At 37.7% G+C, this 24858-nt stretch overlaps 1 pseudogene; it reads left to right on the plus strand.

Moving 5' to 3' along the window:
- Positions 1-1292: 1292 nt before the first annotated feature.
- On the plus strand, positions 1293-1516 carry LOC112130718 (small integral membrane protein 15-like; annotated as a pseudogene).
- The last annotated feature ends 23342 nt before the right edge of the window (positions 1517-24858 follow it).

The following is a 24858-nucleotide window of genomic DNA, read 5'->3' on the forward strand; positions in this document are numbered from 1 at the left end:
ACGCCTGTAATCCCAGCACTTTGTGAGGCCAAAGCAGGAGAATTGTTTGAGGCTAGGAGTTTGAGACCAGCCTGGACAACATAGTGAGACCTCCTCTCTACAAAATGTTTTTTAAAAAATTAGCTAGGAGTGGCGGCATACCTATAGTCCCAGCTGCTTGGGAGGCTGAGGCAGAAGGATCCGTTGAGACCAGAAGTTCAAGGTTGCAGTGAGTTAGGATCGCGCCACTGCACTCCAGCTTGGGCAACAGAGCAATATCCCATCTCTTAAAAAAAAAAAAAAAAAAAAAAAAATGAAGAAGTGTAAGAGTTCTAAATTATAAAGAATTTAGCATTCTAAAACTTGAAAAAGAATTTTAATTCTAAAGGATTAAAAAGAGTTTTGGTGGTATAGCAAAATGACTCTGCAAGGGAATGAGCTGCTAGTACATATGAATAATAACTGTCCACTTAAACCACTTCCAGAAACTGAAAATAGTCATGGATATAAACATGGAAACAACCTCATGATAACCATTCTGTATTTACAAAATCAAACTTATTCAACATGGTATTAGTTAAATAGGAGACATGTGTAGCCATCAAAAATGATAATACAGGCATATTTTTATTAAGAAGGATAGAATTTCATTATATATCAATAAGGTAAGACAGTGGGTTACAAATAGTGCATAGCATTTGAGCCCATTTTATCATATATTTATTGACAAGTATATGCTCAAGAATAGAATAATATAAAATAGAAACTGCATATTTGAGTAGCAGAATTGCATTTGGCTTATTTTTGCTTCTCTGTATCTTTGAAATTTTTAACATAGCATATATTTTCATAAAATGAAATTATCTGAAGTAATTAACTTCTTTTTAAAAGTCATTATTTCGGTTTCTAGGCATTTTAAAACATTAGTTAATTGAAAATGGAAATGGAAGTCTGAGACCCTGGCAGTTTGTAGGAAAGGCTAGTGGCCACTGCTGCAGTGGTTCTTGTTCCAGTGCACAGCAGAGATGACGGCTTTGGTGCTGGCAGAGCAAGTCGTAGTGTGTCACCCCCACATTTCTGGGGATCTGTAAGTCCTACCTGGCTCATGGTGGGGTGAGGAACCCACACTTGCCAAGGCTGAAGGGCAGGAGTGAACACAGTCCCCTTAGAAATTTAAACCTTCTCTCAGAAGTGTACAGTAAAACTAAAGAAGACAAACAACCAAGGGTAATCTAAAATTGTGATTGGCTCACTAATAATCCCAGGACAAAATGAGAGGTCATTAATCAAGAATAAGTGAAACTGCTATAAAGATGTTTGATATGAAGGCTTGGGATGAATATGTTGTATAATGGGCTGCAAAGGACCCATATGGTTTTCTTACAAAAGATATTTTGGCCTTTACTCCACTGTTACTAGCAGGTGCTGTACTGTTTTGGAAATTGGCCAAGATGATTGAGGCCAGTGAAAGGAGCAAAAGAAGAAACAAAAACATCAAGAAAATATTGCAAAAGCTAAACAACTATAAAAGGACTGAAAAAATGTGCAGGCTCTACAATCAAAAGAAAATAATTTGGAAAATTATGCAGCCTTGGAAAGACCTATTAAGATTTCTTCTTTCGATTTCATAGCAGTCTTATTTAGCAAACAAAATCTGACCATATGGAAGAACTGTGTTAGTTCTAACCTATTACTATAGCAACTTCTAGGCTTGGGTATAGAAGTTTGTTGGTATCTATTGACAATTCTTGTAAATTAGCACTTATTATGGTACAAATTATTTATAACTGACTTAGTCATTTACCATTTTGCAGCTTTTGTACTGAAATGAAAATGTCTTTTGGAGAAAAGTGACTTTTGACTATGAACTCTATTCGCATAATGGTTTAAAATGGGGTCCTGTTCTAGGTAAAGAAAATTAAGAATGTTAAAAGTCAGGATTGTCTTCTCTGAGATGAAAAGTGTGCTTTGGCTTAAAAGAGATACAGTACATTAATCACATATCTTATTATTATTGCTTATTTATTGGAATAGAATCATTTCTGGCTTTATCAAAGGAAAGTAATATTAATCAATAAGTACATCTAATTGCTGCATTTTTCTGATTTTAGTCTTTCAGACAACTGGTAATTATCAAGACATTCTGCATTTTTAAAACATAATTTTATAAAAAATTATTTTATTTTGACTATGTAGAATTTTGCCTACTAGATATAACAGTTTTTGTACCTAAAAGCACTGCCATTTTCTTAGAGATAACTTGTTGAGAAAAGTGACACTATTATTTAAAGCTTGCAATAAATATGCCAAACGCTGTAGTACCTTGGAACCAGTTTATTCTTTTTTTTTTTTTTTTCTTTTTTGAGACAAGAGTCTCACTCTGTCACCCAGGCTGGAGTGCAGTGGCGTGATCTCAGCTTACTGCAAGCTCCATGTCCCGGGGTCAGGCCATTTTCCTGCCTCAGCCTCCCGAGTAGCTGGGACCACAGGCGCCTGCCACCACGCCGGGCTATTTTTTTTTTTTGTATTTTTAATAGAGACGGGGTTTCACCGTCTTAGCCAGGATGGTCTCGATCTCCTGAACTCGTGATCTGCCTGCCTTGGCCTCCCAAAGTGCTGGGATTACAGGCGTGAGCCACCGCACTCGGCCAAGAACCAGTTTATTCGTATGCTAAGTACCACTGTGAAATAGAATGTCCTATCCCATAATTTGCTGTTTATATAGATTCCACTTTGGGTTTTTTATCCCATTCTCTGTTTTAATTTATGTGGTAGTAATGTCCAATATTTTTTGATCGAATAGGTTCAAGGTGAAACTTAAGACTTCAAATGATGTTTCAAGAACTCTCAAAGAGTTAACAGTTAAGTCATACTTCATAAGTAGTAAAGAACGTCTTAAAATTTGGAAAATTTCATTGGGCATAGTAGTAATTGGGTAAGAATAAATTATTTCAAAATAAAAATGTGCGATTACTAGAAGAGCTAAAGCATGCTTTTTTTTTTTTTTTTTTTTGAGATGGAGTCTCGATCTGTCACCAGGCTGGAGTGCAGTGGCACAATCTCAGCTCACTGCAAACTCCGCCTCCCGGGTTCAAGTGATTCCCCTGTCTAAGCCTCCCGAGTAGCTGGGACTACAGGCATGCGCCACCACGCCCAGCTAATTTTTGTATTTTTAGTAGAGGCGGGGTTTCACCATGTTGGCCAGGATGGTCTCGATCTCTTGACCTCGTGATTCACCTGCCTCAGCCTCCCAAAGTGCTGGGATTATAGGTGTGAGCCACCGCGCCCAGCCTAAAGCATGTTTCTTTTAGCTAAGTAGTGTAACTGGAGCTTCTTACTATTAAACCTGGCATTTATAAATACTTGGTCCAGTAATTTTATCCACTGTCAGTATTTAATAACTGGTTAATGTTTTATGCACCTCTGATAATTAATTTTAAATTACAAAAAATTGTCCAACAGCTCTAATATTAAAATGAAACTACATATTAAAATAAATTTGATACTTTTTTATGAAGAGAAAAAAATTAGAAGAGAAACCTCTTAAAATGCCATAAATGTACATCTAGTAGTGAACAAGAAGTCATATTTAGACTTCAGGAGGATTTTTTATTAGCACATAATTATTATTTTTTAGAAAGACAATGTAACACTCTGAGCATTTTTCTCAGGGAATGCAGAAACAACCCCTGAATCCCAGAATACCCAAAATAAGTTGGCATTTCAGATTCCAGTGGCATGTGATGTTTACTAGTTGTGCCTGCTTCTAAATTTACAGGGGCTCAGAACAAGAAACTTGGACTAGACTCCCAGACACCTGGGTTGGTCATAGGGGTGGAGATTAGAGCCAGGCCATGATGTAGAGACATAGATTACAACCAGATTCTGAGCTAGCAAATACTTAAAGCCAATGTCCTTTAGTTTTTTTTATTGAAAGTGAGACAGAAGTTGCTTTTCTATTAGTCAACTTTGTATTCCGCTTTATGTTGAAAATAAGTAATTTCATAAAGTTTAGCTTATTTTCAATTGTGTTATTCTACACTGCTCTCATTATAAATAGTTATCAAAAGTTAATCATACTAAGAACATGACAAGTGCATTCCTGAACTGGGGCCGTTGCACAAGCTTCCTATTCCCTCTGCCTGGTCCACTTCTTCCAGATGACTGCGCAGCAAACTCCCTCACTGCTTTCAGTTCTATGTTGAAATGTCACTTCCTCAAAGTTTGAACTAAAATGTCTCATTCAATACTTGAATGTTCTATTTTTCTGGTTTCAGGTTGAGAAAATCATTGCATTTTTTAGGTCATGCTTTCCACTAGTTTTCTTTCGTGATTTTTAAAAAAATTTTCAATCAGACAACTTTTGGGGAAGCATATTAAAGAGTTTAAAATTTAGATAATAAAATAGGTAATTTGTCTTCATTGAACAAAAACTATACCACAGTTACTATGTTTGCAGAATTGCAGCTGATTTTGCCTACCAAGCCATGTGACTCAGCTGAACAGGGACAACTTGTACCTGCTTGTCACAAAAATGCTGAAAAAAATAATACTCTGTCTTGGGCAAATAGTATTTCTTTCTTTCTTTTTTCTTTTTTTTTTTTTAGAGACAAGATCTCTCTCTGTTGCCCAGGCTGGAGTACAGTGGCATGATCATGGTTCACTACAGCCTCCGCCTCCTGGGCTCCAGCCATCTTCCTGCCTCTGCCTCCCAAGGATCTGGGACCACAGGTGCGCATCATCACTCCCAGCTACTTTTTGTATTATTTGTAGAGACTGCATCTCACTATGTTGCCCAAGCTGGTCTTGAATTCCTGGGCTCAAGCAATCCTCCTGCCTCATCCTCCCAAAGTGCTGGGATTACAGGCATAAACCACCATGCTCAGCCTCAAGTAATATTTCTGCTTCTATCACTTATCTATTGCTGCATAATGAGACACCTGAAAAATTATTTAAAATTAGTAATTTTAAATAACAAAATATTATGCCTCACCGTTGTGTGTAAGTTTACAGGGAAATCTCTTTGTTAGTTTCACCTGAACTCACTCATACAACCGTTATCAGCTGGAGCATCAGGTGGGCTGCAAGGCCCAAGATCCCCACTCACATGTCTGGCAGTTGATTCTAATCATCAGCTGGAGCACTGTGGTTCTTATCCTTAAATAGGATAGATAAGCTTCCTTATGTGACAGTCTCATTGCAGCATTTAGGGAGAGCAATCATAGAAGTTGCAATGTCTCCTAAGGTCTAAGGCCTACAGTTATCACAGTGTCACTTTCATTTTTAGAAGAAAAACCTCTTAAAATGCTCTAAATATATATATCTAGTAATGAACAGAAAGTCATATTTGGAGTTTTACTGGATTTTTTATTACAGCATATAAATATTATTGCTTAGAAAGACAATATAACACTGAAAATTTTTTCAAGATATGCAGAAACAACAACTGAATCGCAGATATCCCAGAGTAAGTTGGTATTTGAGATTCTAGTTGCACGTGATGTTGACTAGTTGTACCTGCTCCCAAACGTACAGAAGCTCAGAACAAGAGACTTGGAGTATCTGAGGAGTGGTGGGGGCAGATTATGAGAAGGTGAAGGGAGGAAATACGTAATGAATAAAAGTTGCCTTGGTATGCAGATATCTCTTCAGGTGATTAAAAAAAGTTCTTTCAGAGTAGTTCTCCTCTTGGTACAGATGCCTTTATTAATGAAAATTTCCTTTACAAAAGGGGAGTTTTACAGTTTGCAATTGAGGGGGACGTGGGAAGCTTTTCCTTCTTTGGCCTGTTCTCAACTTCTTTTAGCTCAAAGTAATCAATATGCCAAAGTGGTACAATTTGGAGTAGCATATCCTGATCTTCCTCAGTCATATTTTGGGATGGCATATCCTGAACCCCATCAATACTTTCTCTATAGTCCAGAAATTTTTCTCCAAGATATATATTTTAAATTCTCACTTGGTAGATAAGGGAGCATAGGGGAGAGTGGGACTGTTTTCTTCAGGGGAAAGTTAGCCCAAAATCCAAAATGTATAACCGATAAATCCACAGAACTCTTGCTGAAGGGCCCTGCCTGAGTGTCCTCTTGCCTCTCATTTAGTCCATGATGGAGAATTATAAATGGGCTCCTTAGAAGCAGAACCAGAAAACTGCTAGTTAACACCAGCACATGGGCTTTGGGAATCCTAAAGAAGGCACCAAAGCATGAATAAGTAGACATGAGGAATTACACATTATAGGATTGGCATGTGTACAAAGGAGCGGGTAGGTGAAGGATGAGATAGTGAGTGAGTCCTGGGAGTTGCATGTTCAAGTAGCTGGAAGATGTTGGGCGATGCATCTAAACTCTTACTGAGAGACAAATGCTCAGGATTTATCCTGCACAGTGACAAGCTCATTCCCATTTTTACCTCCTTCATTCCATAACCTGGCTTGTGCTTGTAAAACAATGTACTTTTCTCTTCCATGATAGAATATTGGGATGCATAATTTAATTATTTTACTCCTTCAAATGCTTCAATTTCACCCTTGGGGTAGAAGGAGGCAGACAAGGAGGGTAAGTTGTATAAACCCCAGCAACTTTTTAATTTCACAGAAATTAGTTTTAGACAACGTTGTGTGGCCGAGGGATCAGAACAGCTCATTCTTGCAGATAGCTTGTTTACTGCTGGAGGAGACTTTCAAAAGGAGAGTGGACCTTGTGTGAAATCCAAGTTAGCTGAACCTACAGTGGGTTCCTTCACTAGAATAAAGTAACCTGATGCCATTGCTTATCACTGTCTCATATCTTGGTCAGATTGTTCTGCCCCTGATAGCCAGATGTTCTCGCCATGAGTTCCCTTTCACCCTTTCTCACCTTCCTTCTTTTTTCTTCATCTCACAATGACTTAAAATGGCTCCTCTCCCACTGAAACAAGCAATGACATTAAGAGCCACACTGTTGGTATCCACCACAGAACCTCCTGTGGAATTTGTCTAAACTGCTATTTACCTGGGCCCCAAGTAGGAGGGGTGCTGGTGAGATAACTTTCACTCCAATTTGCAATTTTGAATGACAAAAGTGGTCAAAGGACAGTGGGACAGTGGGAGATTGTTCTGTCTCTCAGGATCTCTATTTTTTTGTGTGTTTGTTTGCTTTGTTCTGATATGAGTGGAAATGCCTCTAGTGTTTTCTTTTTACATAAAATATTGGTTTTAGAACTAAGGGGTGTGTGTGTGTATTTAATTTGTATATGTAATTTAGTAATTTATTATATATGTTTACAGTGTATATGTAAATTAGTGCATAAATATTTATACATATTATAGCCTCATTTTGTATTACAGCTTTAAAATTTTGTCAATGGCTTTTCCAGCATCTGTAGAAATAACCAGATGTGCAGTTATTTTTTTGGTAATATATCAATCTGGTGTATGGTACTAATGAATTCCTTAATATTGACCCATATTCTTGGAATAAATCCCAGTCAATTGTCGTATATTATTTTCTTACTGTAATGTTGAATTTGGTTTGCTAATATTTTGTTATTTCTTAAAATTTACACTCAAGTGATATTGGTCTGTAGTTTGCATTCATGTACTGTCTTTATCAGGTTTTGCATCACAAAAGTAATAAGGAAGTTTTTCCTTTGCTCTCAATGCTCTGAAACAATATGTAGAACATTAGAACTATCTTATCTTTAAGTGTTTTTTAGAGTCTTCTTGGGAAAACATCTGGACCCTGTTTTTCTGTAGGGCTATTTCTTAATGATATTCTCAATATTTTTATATGAAAATCGGTCTGTTTAAGCTTTATAATTCTAGTAGGTTAAATTTGGTAATATGTATTTCCATAGGACATTATCCATTTTATCTTAATTTTCAAATTCATTTCTATAGAGAAAAATCTCTTCTGCTTCAACAGTTCTTGTCATTTCTTAATTGGTATACTTGTACTTTATCCCTTCATTTCTTGGACAAGTTAGCTAGTGGTGTTTCTGCTTTTTTTTTTAATAAAGTGATTTTGATTTATTAATGAGGTCTATTTTATTCTATTCTCAATCTCTGCTTTTACCTTTATAGTTTCCTTTCTCGTGCTCTCTTTTGGTTTACTTTGTTCTTTCCTAGCTCTTTTTTAAAAACTTATGAGTTTTCCTGCAATCACTGCTTTACATATATCTCTTAGATTCTGATACATACTGTTTTCATTGTCTTTATTCGTATAAATTCTGTAATTTTTTTCACTCGCATCTGTGTGAAGAGACCACCAAACAGGCTTTGTGTGAGCAACAAGGCTGTTTATTTCACCTGGGTGCAGGTGGGCTGAGTCCGAAAAGAGAGTCAGCGAAGGGAGATAGGGATGGGGCCGTTTTATAAGATTTGGGTAGGTAAAGGAAAATTACAGTCAAAGGGGAGTTGTTCTCTGGCAGGCAGGAGTGAGGGTCACAAGGTACTCAGTGGGGGAGCTTTTGAGCCAGGATGAGCCAGGAGAAGGAATTTCACAAGACAATGTCATCAGTTAAGGCAGGAACAGGCCATTTTCACTTCTTTTCTGGTGGAATGTCATCAGTTAAGGCAGGAACCGGCCATCTCGATGTGTACGTGCAGGTCACAGGGGATATGATGGCTTAGTTTGGGCTCAGAGGCCTGACAATTTTACTCTATGTTTCCCCTTCACCCAGGAGTTGTTTCATAGAAGGATTTTTCATTTCCAGGTGAAAGAGCTAATTTGTTTCATATGTTTGCTTGTTTGTTTTTGTCAATGATTTCCAGTTTTATTATATTGTGATCAAATATGTTATTTGAACTATTTCAACGTAATGTAAATTACTGATGTTTTCCTTGTGACCTAATGTAGGATTGGATTTTAAGAATGGATTAATAGGTGCTTCAGCAGAAGGCATATGAGGATGTACAGCTCATATATGTTCATAAAATCTACTTTATTAATCAAGTTGTTTAGGTATTTTTTTCTCCTTATTTTCTTTTTGTCCTTTTGATCTTGTCTTGCACTGAGAGTGTTATAGTAACATCTGTTATGATTACTGTGTTTTTATGTTTCCTTGAATATTCTGTAGTTTTTTTTCAAAAATATGGATGCTGTCTACATTTAGTGCATAAATATTCACACACATTATGGCTCCACTTTGCAGTACAATGCTAAGCCACACACACAAAAATGTCCTTTTTGTCAAATTTAATGCTTTGGGGCTTAAATTAAACTTTGATGATAACATCTCTATGCCTATGCTTCCTTTGTTTCCGTTTAGTATACCTTTCTCATTTGTTTATTTTGGCCTTTCTAAATTTCTTAATTATAGGTATATATCATGTCCATGGCATATTGTTGTGGTGTGTTTTGTGAGAAAATTAAAAATATTTTTAAAAATACATGAATGTATTAGTTATTAGGGAGAAAAGTAATATATTTTTCTTACATATCACTAGGTTTATGGCTGAGACTCCTGTAACAAAATATAGATTAAAAAGAGAGAAGCATAACAAATTCACTTAGCGTAAGTTGTACATGACACAGGAGCCTTCAGAAATGAAGACCCAAAAATTCAGCAAAAACTGTATTTTTGTGGACAGTCATGCAGAGGTATAATTAGAAGACAAAAGGGTAAATGGTAAGAAGCTGCAGGAAACTTAGCAAGGCCTGTTTTTTTCAGATTCTTCTTGGCCTCTCTGTGTGACATTCCTTCCCTCTCGGTATGGGGTAGTCTACTTATCACATGAGGGTCTTCAAGGTAGGAGGGAGGGAGAAGATCAGAGAGTAGTAACCTTCCTAGGTTTTCTGGCCTGCTTCAGGGAAGAAGGAACAAGGGAAATTTCAGTTTCTATGGCCCACTTTATGAGAGAAGAGATAGGAGAAGGTCAGAGAGAACTTCCTGCTTTTTTGTTTGTTTGTTTCTTTGTTTTTCAGTTTACTTCAGCTTAAAATACTCAATATGTCAAGATGCTATATTTTGGGATAGTGTTTCCTACCACATCATTATCTACTGCCAGACAAACAAACAACTCCACAACTTAGCAGCTTGAAACAACAAACATTTATTATGGTATAGTTTCTCTGGGTCAAGAATCAGGGAGCCTCTTAACTGGGATCTCTGGCTCACGGTCTTCCATAAAGCTCCAATCGAGTTGTTGGCCAGGCTACAGTTATCTCAAGGTTCAGCACTTTAAAGATTCACCTCCAAGCTCTTCTAGTCATTGTCAAGTCTCATATTCTTGTTAGTTGTTGGCTGGAAATGTCAGTTTCTTACCATGTGATCCTCTCTACAGTACAGCTCACAATATCGCATCTGGTTTCTCTCAGAACAAGTGAGCAAGGCAGTGAGAGAGAGTAAGACAAAAGCCACAATCTTTTTGTAACCTAATCTTTGAAGTGACATCTCATCACTTTTGCAATATACTGTTCATTAGAAGGTAGTGGGTAATTTCAGTCTACACTCAAGGGAAGGGAATTACACAAAGGCTTGAATACTAGGAGGTAGCACTCCTTGGGGATTAAAAGCTACCTACCACAGTTTTTCTTCTGGCTCTCAATGATTCACTTCCTTTCCACATGCAAAATACACTCACCCACTCTGAAGGTCCTCAAAATTCATAAATCATTAAAGTACCAGCTCAAGGTTTAGAATCTCATTATCTAAATCGGGTCCGGGTGCTGCTACCTGGGTGAAGTTCCTCTTGTCTTGTGGACCTGTAAAACTAAATAGCCAAGTTATCTTCCTCCCAACACGCCCAACATGTAATTGTGGAACAGACATGCGATTAACACTGTAGATATTCCTATTTAAAAGGGGAGAAAATGGGAAGCAAAAAGGAATCACTGGTCTGCAGAAATCTTAAATCCAGCCAGGCAAATGTTAGATATTCCTTGATTGGGTCTGGGTACTTGGCTTTACATGCCTAGCTTTTTGGTTTAGCCTTCTGAATCAGAATTTGCAGCTGAGTGGTTTCCTCAGTTTGCTACCTACCAGTAGAATTTTGGGGGATCCAAGAACCTCTTTTCATTTTGTTTTCTCTTTGTCCCTTTCAGTCTCAGCTGGCAATATTTTTGCTGATATGGTTTTATCAATAACTGTTTGGGTCTCCTGTAAATTTCACTGAGGTTTACTTCATTAGAGAAAAACTACACCTACGAATCCCCTTGAGATAAGTTCTTCTCTACCTTGTGTTCCTGCCCATAGGGCTGTGAAACAGCACCTTTAAGCTTTTGATTTAAAGGATCTGTAAAGCATACTCTTAATCTCTTTAAAGTGTCTTTTGTGTGACTGAATATAACTTTGAAGATCTAAGTAGAATCTTTGATATTTCTTAAATTTTAACAAGAGATTTTACAGTCACACTTTTCATTTTTGGACAGCGATTCCTGGAAGTGCCATAGATTTGATCTTCACCCAGAAGTCATTTCTTAATTTTAGCATTATTTGCCATTTGGAGAGGCTAAGATTTTCAAAGCCATAAGTCCTGGCTCTTTTTAAAAGAACACCACACCCTTCCCTCAATTTGTCTCTCCCCTGTCACATTTTACTATAAGTATCAAGAAGCAACTAGGTGGTACATTCAACACTTTACTTAGAAATAACCACAGTTAGACTACCCAGTTCATTAAGCACATTTTCTACTTCTTACATAACCACAGACAACAGTTACATTCTGCCACTACATTATAAGAATCCCAGCTTGGGCAACATAGTTAGACCCCAGCTCTACAAAAAAAAATAAATAAGTAAAAAATAAAAATAAAATAAAAAGCCAGGTGTGGTGGCATGTGCCTGTAGTCCTAGCTACTTGGGAGGCTGAAGTGAGAGGCTTGAGCCCAAGAGTTTAAGGTTATAGTAAACTATAGTCATATAATCATGCCACTGCATTCTGACCTAGATGACAGAGTGAGACCGTGTCTCTTAAAAAAAAAAAAATTTTTTTTAAGAATTTCCTTCCTCTGATATTCCAATAACATTTTCCTCACTTTCCCTTAAGCGCTCACTAGTATCTTCCTGAAAGTCCCAAATTTTACAGCGTGTTCAAGGCACTTTAAACATTTACTGACACTTTCCTCAAAATTCACTGCCCAGTTCCAATGTAATGCCCACAGTTTTAGTTATTTGTATGGCAGTACAAGACTTCCAGGTAACAAAATCTGTACTCATTATCTAGTGCTATGTAGCAAATTACCCTGAAACGTGGGGGCTTAAAACTATAGAGTTTTATCCCATAGTTTCTTAGGGACAGGAATCCAAGGATGAACTAGTAGGGTTCCTCTAGTTCAGATTATTCCATAGGGCTATAATCATTTTGTAGATGGGTTTAACTGACTGTGGTAGGTGCCTCTAATGATATGGTATTATTCTTTTACTGTCATTCATTTTTACTAGTTTGTCTCTCATCCATTTTGCTTCTTTCTTTGTCTTCATTATCTTACTTGTTTTCTTGACTTTTTTCTATGCTCCTTATTAAGTTTCACTTGAGTCTATTCTACCTTGGGTACCTTATTACTAATTCTTTATTTCTAAGACATTTTGTCTTCACTTTAGTTCTTTCTTAAGACAATTCTCTTTTCATATCTCCTTGGTTTGTTGTTGTTGTTGTTGTTTTCCATTTTCTTTCTTAGTGTTTGAATTTCTTACAAGGAGGTTTTTCATATCCTCAAACACATATTTGATTATATATTTAATTCTTACAGTTTTCTTCTGCTTTTTTTTCAGAGACTTCTCTTTGTATGTGTGAAATTTTTTCATTTGTGTGAAAGTTTGTCTTCCGATTCTTAAGAATAGTTCTATATGAATTTGCTGATTTTCATTTTGTTCATTTTTATTGCATTGGGATGTTTCACAAAATTCCTAGTTTAGTGATGCCCTTTCTCTTTACATAACAATTTCATACATTGTAAACAGATTTGTTTGTTTGTTTAGGTGGGGTGGCAGGGCTGTGTGTCCTCTGGTTTTATGATTCTCTTTTGTTCTGTAGGATCCTACATTTTTCCCTTTAGTTTCTTTTTCCTTTCACCACCTAATTACCAAGTGGAGTTTCTTACCTTCTTTATTGACTTTTTTTCTCTTTCAGAAGCTATGTGTTTCAAAGGTTGCCCCTTTAAACCATAGGTACTTTGAAATCCCTTCCCTGTGATCCATGTTCTGATCTAGTCAGATGCTTTTTTATAATATTCAGATTTAAGGTAGAATTAATCTTTCTGAGGATAATTTTGGATCAGTTGGCTGCTTCCTTAACTTCCTTTTCTGTCTTCCCTACAGTTTTTCTCTTTTGCCTCGTGGCTGGAGGGTGGGATTAAGGTGGTAGCATGGAAGATTGTACTGGAATTTGGTAATTTTTATTTTTTTAACCTATTGTTACTTGGAAGTTTTCGCATTCTATGTCTTCAAGTTATGCAGAGGGCTTCTTTTGTGTAAATTTACATTTGCCATCTTGTTATTTGATATTGTTTTAGGAAGATACAGTGGGAGAGTGGTAGCTTGGTGACCACCATTGTCTTCAGCTACCTAGAAGTTCTCCTTTTAATTTTTTTAAACATTTCTAATTACTTTTTCAAATTTTGTGTTGGTTAAATTAGAAGTATCGAGAAGCCAGGGACTATGTGCACCTTGTTCTGGTTTATTCCATTTATCTAATACAGGTACAATTATTGTAGAGTCAAAAGAGCACCACACTTCAGTCTGCCATAAGGAATACTCCATTCTGAAGACATGTATTTACATACTTAGCCTATTTAGTCCTTAGATTCTTTATCAATAACCAAAAATCTCACAGGATTGTTGTGGAAAAAGTTCAAGTATAAAAATATTTGACAATAGTTATTGTCTATCTATGCTTAACCAACACTTATCTAACACACACACACACACACACACACACACTCTAACTCTACATTAATAACCTATACAGTTTTCTGTTTTATCTTATGCAATCCTTAGTGTTTGATAATTACACTAAACCTTTTTATATGTAATTTTTCTGACTAATCTGTCATCACGCTTTTCTTGTAAATACCAGTGTCTCAAGTCCCATTTAAGATCTGGCTTTGGAAAATTGCCCTTGCATTTTCTTAATTTTATAAAAATGTGAAATACAAATTAAAATGTTAGCGCATATTTTATTTTTCATGAGTAGGTAGCCTATATTCATAGTTTATGTTAATGCAAAAAAAGCTAGTACACTGAAAGCCTATTTTTAACTTGAAAATTTACAAAATATAATAATCCTATTAGCAGTAGTAATAACAGTTACACATATTGAAATTTTTACTATACGCCAGTCACCATTTTAAGTACTTTTAAGTTAAGCTAATTTTAATCCTTACAACAATACTATGAGGTAGGTATTATTCTTTTTATCCTTATTATATAACTAAGCAAACTAAGTTAAGTAACTTGCTGGAGGTCACACAGCTAGTAAATGGTGTAGCCTGTGTTTGAACCCAGTGAAAAAGATGTTGTGAGTCAATTAGGCAAATGGTAAAATACTACTTATTCAGGTGGATGCTTCTTGAATCACTATTTAGTAAGCTAAAAATTTCTAAGAAATAGTAAATCACAAGAAGATAACATTACTTTAAAATATTCACCAAAAAAAGGTTTGAAGTCTTCCCTTTCCTGGACAGAGTAGGATACTAAAGAGCAAAGGGAGGAACAATACTCAAAGGGAGGGAATTGGAGGATATAAAAGGGTAAACCTTCACATAAAGTGGAAGAACTCCAACTTCGGATAATAGTTAAATTTTTGAATCAGTCCATCCTCAAGAAATAGCCCAGCCTTTTTGACTGTGATGTCTGAAATGCATAGCTTCAAGGCAGTCAATTAAGATACTCTTATTTTTCACAGCAGTTCGTTTTGGGATTCTTTGACTTGGAAAACAAATGAAGCAAATGAAGTTAATGACTCTTTCATCAAAGTCTCCCAAATTATATCCATTGTATCAGTGAAAAATGCTCTAGGAGGAAAATAAGTTGCTCTGAGACACAGTGACAGAGGAAAGGAGGAAAAAGAAGCCCAGGTGATATGGTTTGGCTGTGTCCCCACCCAAATCTCATCTTGAATTGTAGCTTCCATAATTATCATGTGTTGTGGGGGGGGACCTGGTGGGAGAGAATTGAATCATGGGGGCGGTTTCCCCCATACAGTTCTCGTGGTAGTGAGTAAGTCTCACGAGATCTGATGTTTATAAGAGGAAACCCCTTTCGCTTGGTTCGCATTCTCTCTGCCTGCTGCCATTTAAGAGATGCCTTTCACCTTCTGCCATGATTCTGAGGCCTCCCCAGCCACGTGGAACTGCGAGTCCATTAAACCTCTTTGTCTTTATAAATTACCCAGTCTCAGGTATGTCTTTATTAGCAGTGTGAAAACAGACTAATACACTAGGCTAAGTGAGATTCTAATGGTGTCACAAAGTTATTGGCTCCAGTCACAGAAAATGAAGGGTCTGACATTTAATTTCCAACCCCCTGTCCCACACTTTCTTCCTCAGAGTCCAGTTGTGATCAGAGCATGCACAGCAACAACCATACCACCCATATTAGGAAATCAGTGCTCTAGCCGTATTATTAGATTTGGGGAAAAAAAGAGAACGTGTCTGGACATTCATTAGATCTCTGGGCATATCTGACCTTTGTGTTATTGGTACAATTAGTAATCAAATCCTTGGCATTTTTCTGTCTTTACCCAGGAGGTTCACCTTATAATTTTCTCAAAGATCATTATTTAGGTCCCAAATCCCAGACTGAGCTGGCAACATGATTATAAAGAAAAAATAAACCTCAAGCAGATTAGATTACTTAAAAATTCACAGAAGAGGCTTGAAATTTTCTATTCACTAGAAAGAGCAGGGTCTGTACTACCTCGGTCAGCTTAACATTAACCAAGACATGTAAAATTTAGCCTTTGACTTTAGCTAAAGTTGCAGCTCTTACCCTGAAATTTATTGGCTATACTAGTATTCATCTCAGTCACTGGAAATCATAAAGACATGTTAGGAAGTTAGTCTGAATATCATCAAAATCTTATAAAAATGAACAGAATATCAAACAAATATGTTTATACAATGGAATATAAAATTGGAAAATAGATATCTTTTTCCAGATGTGCTGAACACCACATTTCAGAAGTGGTCAAGAAAAACAGTGAGGAAAAGGATTTGTAGAAATTATTTAAGATGAGGCAAACAGAGAAGCAGACATGTTCATATTTTGCTGTGTCTTAGAATGATGAAATAGGAGAGAGTGGTATTTTTCCTTTTCTCACCTTACCCCACAACATTAACTGAATTATGTGATTTTGAAACAAAACCTTTGATTAGCTGCAGACCAGTTACGTCTCCTCACTTTCTAAGCATGCTTAGAACTGCTTGTAAATGACAAATCTTTGTGATGGCAATGGGAAGCAAGTTAAAGCCCTTCCCCCCGCCCCCACCCCCCCAACTTGCGGTCATCAAAGCATGATTGTTAAAGCTCCAGTGGCCATCAGATTTATGAATGTCCTGCCAGCCCAGTTTACCCTCTAAGTTTCCCAAATTTGGAGAGAAGAAGAAAGAAAAAGTTTGAACAGCTCAGAAGATACATTTTTAATCTAGTAAGCAAGGTTAATTGGATAGGGGTATTGAAAATAGCCAGAATATGAACAAGAATTAGATTGGAAAACAGTAGTCGTTTCATAGGTTCTATATGGTGAACATATTTGAGATGATCTTTGACTTATTACTTCCGTCCTTTTGTCCTGATTTTTAGGGAATATTTGTTTATAGCCAAACTAAAAGAGCAGGCTGCAGTACAGCCACAAGACCCATTTCTGTGTAATATTGCTGAGTGGAAAACTTAAATTCCCCAGTCAGAAAATAAGCATCCACTGAGAGATGAATCTTGTAGAAAAGTAGTGATGAAAAACTCAATCTGCACCCAGAGTTTGGTGAAGGTCACTTCTGGATGACGATGGGGTGAAATGAAGCTGTGTATTTGTGAACCAAATTAATACACGAATCTGTAAAGCATTCAGGCTGACCTTGAGACAAATGCATCTCCTTCTTCCAAACAAATTATAGTTTTTAACTCCTCAGAAGGATTGCCTTTCTGAGTGCTGACTCCAAGAAAGCCTGCTCCCTGGTGGGTTGTTCCTGACGGGTATGAATGTTACCTTTTATCATCTCTTGTCCACTGATGACAAAAGGAAACTAATTAAAAGTAATTTCCAGGCTGTCAGAGTTAAGGTCCCCTTAGTGGCCTGAGAATCATTTGCAGGTTTGGAAAGATGCCAACTGTGTGTTGATTCTGGGCAATGATCCTGCACTCATATACATTCTGGAGTTAATGGTGAAATAATACAGTCACAACTGGTGGGAAGCATATTTTTCTGTCTTGAAGAATGAAGTCTCTGCAGATGTGTAGTGAATGCATCAGTGTTCACTGCCTTGTGAATTCTCCTAAAGCCTCCTTCTGAATTCGGTGTCTCCCAAAGCATTTCAAATTTGTGGCATTTTCTATTATTCTTAAATGTGGTATATTCATGGCTTATTTACTTAAAGCCTCATTGTACATTTTGAAGAAATTTCTTGGCATAGTGTTTCAGTAATATCATTAGTTTCTCTGTATGAATAAATGCTCCCAGATGGCTTCATGTCAGCCACATACAAAGTATCCCACTGTCCCTTTCTCTGAATGGCAAAAATAATTTTGTTTATTTTTATAGCGTTTCTATTCTAATTGTTCCAGAGAAGTCTTCCAACTAAGTAATTAACTGGTATTGAGCAATAACTCATTTACTCTTATTTGCTTACTTTATAAGGCACAGATTATTGTATTGTGGCCAGTACTGGTCGTGTCCTTAGTCTTTTTTTTTTCTTTATTTCTTCTTAAAAAAAACCAGGATGCATGTGCAGAACATGCAGGTTTGTTACATAGGTATACATGTGCCATGGTGGTTTGCTGCACCTATTGACCCATCCTCTAAGTTCCCTCCCCTCACCCCCCACCCCCCAACAGGCCCTGGTGTGTGTAGTTCCCCTCCCTGTGTCCATGTGTTCTCATTGTTCAGCTCCCACTTAGGAGTGAGAACATGCTGTGCTTGGTTTTCTGTTCCTGTGTTAGTTTGCTAAGGATGATGGCTTCCAGCTTCATCCATGTCCTGCAAAGGACATGACCTCATTCCTTTTTATGGCTGCATAGTATTCCATGGTGTATATGTACCACATTTTCTTTATCCAGTCTATCATTGTTGGGCATTTGGATTGGTTCCATGTCTTTGCTATTGTAAACAGAGCTGCAATAAACATACGTGTGCATGTGTCTTTATAGTAAATGATTTATATTCCTTTGGGTATATACCCAGTAATGGGATGGCTGGGTCAAATAGTATTTCTGGTTCTAGATCCTTGAGGAATCGCCATACTGTCTTCCACAATGGTTGAACTAATTTACATTCCCGCCAACAGCGTAAAAGCATTCCTATTTCTCCACAGCATCGGCAGCATCTATTGTTTCCTGACTTTTTAATAATTGCCATTCTGACTGGCGTGAGATGGTATCTCATTGTGGTTTTGATTTGCATTTCTCTGATGATCAGTGATGTTGAGGTTTTTTTTTTCCTTATCTTTGTTGGCTGCATAAATGTCTTCGGGGCCATTAGTCTTGAGTCCAGCATGTGTCCATAAATAATACCTGGTACTTAGTGTATGTCCAGTTAAAATTTATTACATGAATTAATGAATGGATTAATATGTATACACAGTTTACCTTATTATTTTGGATCTTAGCCTTGTGTTGATATGCATGGTGGAAGGATGTTTAAGGAAAAAAAAGCTGTTTGTTTTTTCCTATCGTATATTCTCACAATACTTCTCAGATACCAGTTGCAAGTAGTAGGTTCCCAGGTTACCCAAAATTTCTGTCTGACTTGACTGCGAATGAGAGCTTCCCATGACCCTCTTCTTAGGCTTGATAATTTACTAGAGTGACTCACAAAACTCAAGGAAACACTTTACTTACATTTACCCATTTGTTATAGATGGTATTACAAAGACTACAGATGAACAGCTAGATAAAGAGGTAATAGGGTGCGGCTCAGAAGGGCCCCAAGCACAGGAGCTTCTTTCCCCACGGAATTAGGGTACATCACCTTCCTGGCACATGGATGTGTTCTCCAACCCACAAGTTCTCCGAAAGTCATAGATCAGAGATTTTGATGGAGGCTTCATCATGTAGGCATGATCGACTATTAACTCAACTTCCAGCCCTTCTCCTTTTTCCAGAGGATAAGGGATGGGCCTGAAAGTTCCAAGTTTCTAATCAAGGCTTGGTATTTCTGGGGCCCAGGAACCATGCATGAACTCACCAAGAGTCACCTCATTATGGCAAAAGATATTCTTATCACTCAGGAAATTCCAAGGGATTAAGAGCTCTGTGTCAGCAACTGGAGTAAAATAGCAAATATTAGAAAAAAAAGATAAATCTAGCGCCCCTAGTTTTTTATAAGTTTACTGTTGATTGTTTAGGAGCTCTGTACTAGGGACCAAAAATAAAATATATTTCTTATTATAAATCACAATATCAAAAAGGATAGTTTCAACACTTGTTGCAATGGATACCTTTGGGAAATTGTCAGCATGGAAGACCTAGAAATAGATCTTCTTCTAACTTTATTAGAGCATAGATGACCCTAGCTGACTTAATTGCTTGGCATGTAAATGAAGCCTTAGAAGCAAAATCTCGTATTTTAAGTATGAGTTTAGAGCTGGAGTGTAACTTCTAAAATTGTGTACTGCACTGATGGGCATGGGCAAGAATTCTTATCACCACTTCCCCCAAGGGCAGTGATGCTTGCATTATTCCTGTAGGTAAGTAGGCTATTAAAAAGTGCATGTTCGTAGAACATTTTGTTATAACTGTAGGTAGTTTCTTTATAGACAGATAGTTTCTCTGGAAGTGTTGCCTGTGAATAATCCTTTCTATGAATTACAAACAATTACTGGTTCCCATGCTTGAACAGTTTTATCTGCTTCAGTTCAATTAAATTTGGTAAGATAAATACTTGGGAGGGTGAAGTGTGTGGTTTCACAGGTAAATCTATGAATGTTGTTTCTTACTGAGGTTCATTGTGTACAAACTGCTTTTTTACTTCAACAGCAGTCAACGTGCTTCCTTGAGCCTTCACCAAATAGGTTAAACATTGCTTCTTGTATTAAGCCTTCTAACCTATTTTTAGAATTTTACTGCCTGATTGTATCCAAATAATGCATTTGACAGAAGGAAATAACCACATTGACTTCCTTAAAATCTATCACATATTTAGATATAGTCAACCAAAAAGCTCCATATTCAGGAGGCTATACTTAGATACCAGCTGTTTGTTTAGATTTCTAATTCATAGTTACTCATTGAGTGGATTTTTGCAACAGGAGATGGAAGAGGATTTCGTTTGCTTATATATTATCTGTATATTAGGGTTTCTTTTACTCTGCAATGAGGAAGTTAAATGCTTTCAAAGATCGTGAGTTTTTTTCTTTAAACTAAATTCAGCCAATTTTGTCCTTTTTTCTGCACATAAAATGAGCATTATTTCTCAGGTATTACCAAAGTCTAATGTTATATTTTAATATCATTGTAAAATGGGATTATATTTTTGAAACATTTCTATGTATTTGCACATTCTACAACTAGGCTCTAGGGATTTCCTGCCTATTGGAGCACTGGGTTTCAGTGTTTCAGAGGAAGGGGAGATACATCCACTAGGAGAATTCTGCCGTTTTTCAGCATCAAGGGTCAAATTTTTATTTGCATCCACAGGGAAATAGTAACATTCCTAAAATAATCACGTTTTTGGGAGAGAGAGAATTTTTATAAATTCCTTTAGCATATGAAAGACCAAGCACAGAAAGGTCTTCATAGACATTTCTAGTGCTCACCGAAACCCTACTGAGCTCCTTGAAGCTAGTGAGGCCATGAATCTACTACTGATTAAGGAACCATAAGAAGTAACAGGCATCTCTTCTGGACTGGCAGTGAAATTCTTCAATTCACTATTTCCTTTCAGTAGTGAGACTGGAGTGGTGCATTAAAATGGCAGAACTGCAATAATGAAGCAGACTGCACTGCTGAGTCATCTCATGGAAGACAGTTGCACTACTGGGTCACCTGCTCTACAACAAACTTAGTGTGTTCAAGAAATAAAATTCATGTGTTAATCCCTCAAGATTTGAGGGTTGCTCATTACCACATCATAACTCAATTCTATTTTGACTAAAACAGGCTCAGACCATTGTATTTCTTCCATGAGTTTGAAAAAATGCCTCTCCTGTTGTGTGAAGGCTGAGACATGACTTTTACTCGTGGAAAGGAAGAAGGAAAGGCACTGAACCTACTCCTGAATGAAAAGATTATAGAACAAAGAAAGGGGTCACAGGGAGGTCAAGAAAGGCAGGTGCTATGATCTGAATGTTTGTGTTCCCACCAAATTTATATGTTGAAACCTACTCTTCAATGTAATAATATTAAGAGGTGGGGCCTATGGGAGATGATTAGGTCATGAAGGCTCTATCTGCCCTTATAAGTAGGATTAGGGCCTTTACAAAAGAGTCTTGAGGGAGCCTGTTTGCTCCTTCCTCTATGTGAAGATGCAGCAAAAAGGTGCCATTTTTGAAGCAGAGAATGAGCCCTCACCAGGCACTGAATCTGCTGTTTCCTTAAGCTTAGTGCCCAGCCTGCAGACTGTGAGCGATAAATTCCTCTTGCTTGTAAATTACCCAGTTGAAGGCATTTTGTTATAGTAGCCCAAATGGACTAAGACAATAGGCATGGGTGAAGGCTTTTGTGTTACTTACTGTCTCTCAGTGTTGGTGGTAGAGTGGAAGTATAAGTATTTGGGTTCTTCCAAAGCCTCTTTGTCAATTTCATTTCTTAATTCTCATTGTCTGTGTTTAATTCTATCATTTAACAATTTAAATTTACTCCTGCCCTGTCCTAGAATTTTTATTGTTGCTCTTATACAATCTGATTTTATTTCTCTTTTAGTCTTTATGGTCACAACACTCATTTTTTATTCATTTTAGAGTAAAAATCTAATGAAATAGAAACATTGCTTTCCAAAACTGGCTTCATAAGATGATTTACTTGGATAAAGCACAGATAGTCAGTGTATGTTCAAACTCTGATTACTGAAATGAGTCACTTTACTTTCTATGCAAACTTTAGTGTCTCTGACCAAGAAACACGCCATATTCTTTCCCCTGAATGCATTTTCAAAATGTTCTACTGTATCAGCAAATTCCATTGCATTCTTCATATTCTCAATATTTCATAGGCAAAATTTGCTCTTTCATTATTTTGATGCTTTCCCAGAATGGTTTACAAGTGCTATTTTCTAAATTGCATTTGATTTGGCCTTTGCTACTTTGTTGATGTACTTATGAGGGAACAACAAAAAGTTTGTGAAAAAATGGAATTAAAAGATAAAAATAAAAAATATAAACCTTATTTGTCAACATAAGCTCCATCAAGTTCAAGACAGTTGCAAGCAATGATACCAGCCATTTAGTGCATTCCTAAAGAACTGAGGGTTCTGGGAATTTAACCATGTCAATGCAGTTTTTTGGTTTTTGTGTTTTCTTTACATTATTAACTGAAAAAAAAAAGGGTGACCTTTAAAGTTGTTGTTGTTTGTTTGTTTGTTTTTAGAGACAGGGTCTCACTCTATCACTCAGGCTGGAGTGCAGTGGTGAGATCATGGCTCACTGCAGCTTTGACCTCATGGGCTCAAGTGATCCTCCCACCTCAGCCTTCCAAGTAGCTGGGACCATGGGTGCATGCCACCATACCAGCTATTTTTACATTTCGTTTTCATAAACGTAGGGTCTCACTATGTTGCCCAGGCTAGTCTTGAACTCCAGGTCTTAAGCTATTCTCCCACCTTGGCCTCTCAAAGTGCTGGGATTATAGGCATGAGCCACTGCACCTGTCCCTTTAAAGATTTTTTAAGATTAAGAAACAAAAAGGAGTCAGAAGGAGTCAAATCAGGACTGTAAGGTGCCTAATGATTTCTTATTGAAACTCTTACAAAACTACCTTTGTTTGATGAGAGGAATGAGCACGAGCATTGTCATGGTGGAGAAGAACTCTCTAGTGAAGCCTTCTGGGCATTTTTCTGCTAAAGCTTTGGCTAGCTTTTCTCAAAACACTCTCATAATGAGCAGATGTTACCATTTCTTTGGCCCTCCAAAAAGTCAACAAGCAAAATGTTTTGAGCATCACTAAAATCTGTCTCCATGACCTTTGCTCTTGACCATTCTGCTTTTGCTTTGATTGGACCACTTGTACCTGTTGGTAGTCATTGCGTTGATTGTGCTTTGTCTTCAGAATCGTATTAGTAAAGCCATGTTTCATCTCCTGTTACAATTCTTTGAAGAAATGTTCCAAGGTCTTGATCCCACTTATTTAAATTTTCTATTGAAAGCTCTGCTCTTGTCTGCAGCTGATCTGGGCACAACAGTTTTGGCACCCATCGAGTGGAAAGTTTGACTAATGTTAATTTTCCAGTTAGAATTGTGTAAGCTGAACCAGTTTAGATGTTTATTATGTTGGCTATTGTGCAGTTAATCATCACTCATCTTCAATTAAGGCACTGTATTAGTCCATTTTCATGCTGCTGATAAAGACATACCCAAGACTGGGCAATTTACAAAAGAAAGAGGTTTAATGGACTTACAGTTCCATGTGGCTGGGGAGACCTCACAATCATGGTGGAAGGCAAGGAGGAGCAAGCCATGTCTTACATGGATGGCAGCAGGCAAAGAGCGAGAGCTTGAACACGGAAACTCTCATTTTTAAAACCATCACATCTCATGAGACTTATTCACTACCATGAAAACAGTACAGAAAAGACTCACCCATGTGATTCAATTACCTCCCACTGGGTTTCTCTCATGACATGTGGAAATTGTGGGAGTTAGAATTCAAGATGAGATTTGGGTGGGGACACAGCCAAACCATATCATTCTGCCCCGGCCCCTCCCAAAACTCATGTCCTCACATTTCAAAACCAATCATGCCTTCCCAACAGTCCCCCAAAGTCTTAACTCATTTCAGCATTAACTCAAAAGTCCACATTCCAAAGTCTCATCTGAGACGAGGCAAGTCCCTCTGCCTATGAGCCTGTAAAATCAAAAGCAAGTTAATTACTTCCTAGATACAGTGGAGGTACAGGCATTTGGGTAAATACAGCTGTTCCAAATGGGAGAAATTGGCCAAAACAAGGGGGCTACAGGCCCCATGCAAGTTTGAAATCCAGCAAGGCAGTCAAATCTTAACGCTCCAAAATGATCTCCTTTGACTCCATGTCTCACTTCCAGGTCACGCTCATGCAAGGGGTGGGTTCCTATGGTCTTGGGCAGCTCCGTCCCTGTGGATATGCAGGGTACAGCCTCCCTCCCGACAGCTTTCATGGCTGGTGTTGAGTGTCTGTGGCTTTTCCAGGCACACAGTGCAAGCTGTTGGTGGATCTACCATTCTGGGGTCTGGAGGATGGTGGCCCTCTTCTCATAGCTCCACTAGGCAGTGTCCCAGTGGGGACTCTCTGAGGGCTCCAATCCCACATTTCCCTTCTGTACTGCCCCAGCAGAGGTTCTCCATGAGGGCCCTGCCCCTGCAGCAAACTTCTGCCTTGACATCCAGGCATCTCCATACATCCTCTGAAATCTAGGTGGAGGTTCCCAAACCCCAGTTCTTGACTTCTGTGCATTCACAGGCTCAACAGCATGTGGAAGCTGCCAAGGCTTGGGGCTTGCACCCTCTGAAGCCATAGCCTGAGCTTTATGTTGGCCCCTTTCAGCCACGGTTGGAGCAGCTGGGACTCAGGGCACCAAGTCCCTAAGCTGCACACAACACGGGGACCCTGGGTCTGGC

This window comes from Pongo abelii, chromosome X, assembly GCF_028885655.2.
Source record: "Pongo abelii isolate AG06213 chromosome X, NHGRI_mPonAbe1-v2.0_pri, whole genome shotgun sequence".
NCBI classification, from domain to species: Eukaryota; Metazoa; Chordata; class Mammalia; order Primates; family Hominidae; genus Pongo; species Pongo abelii.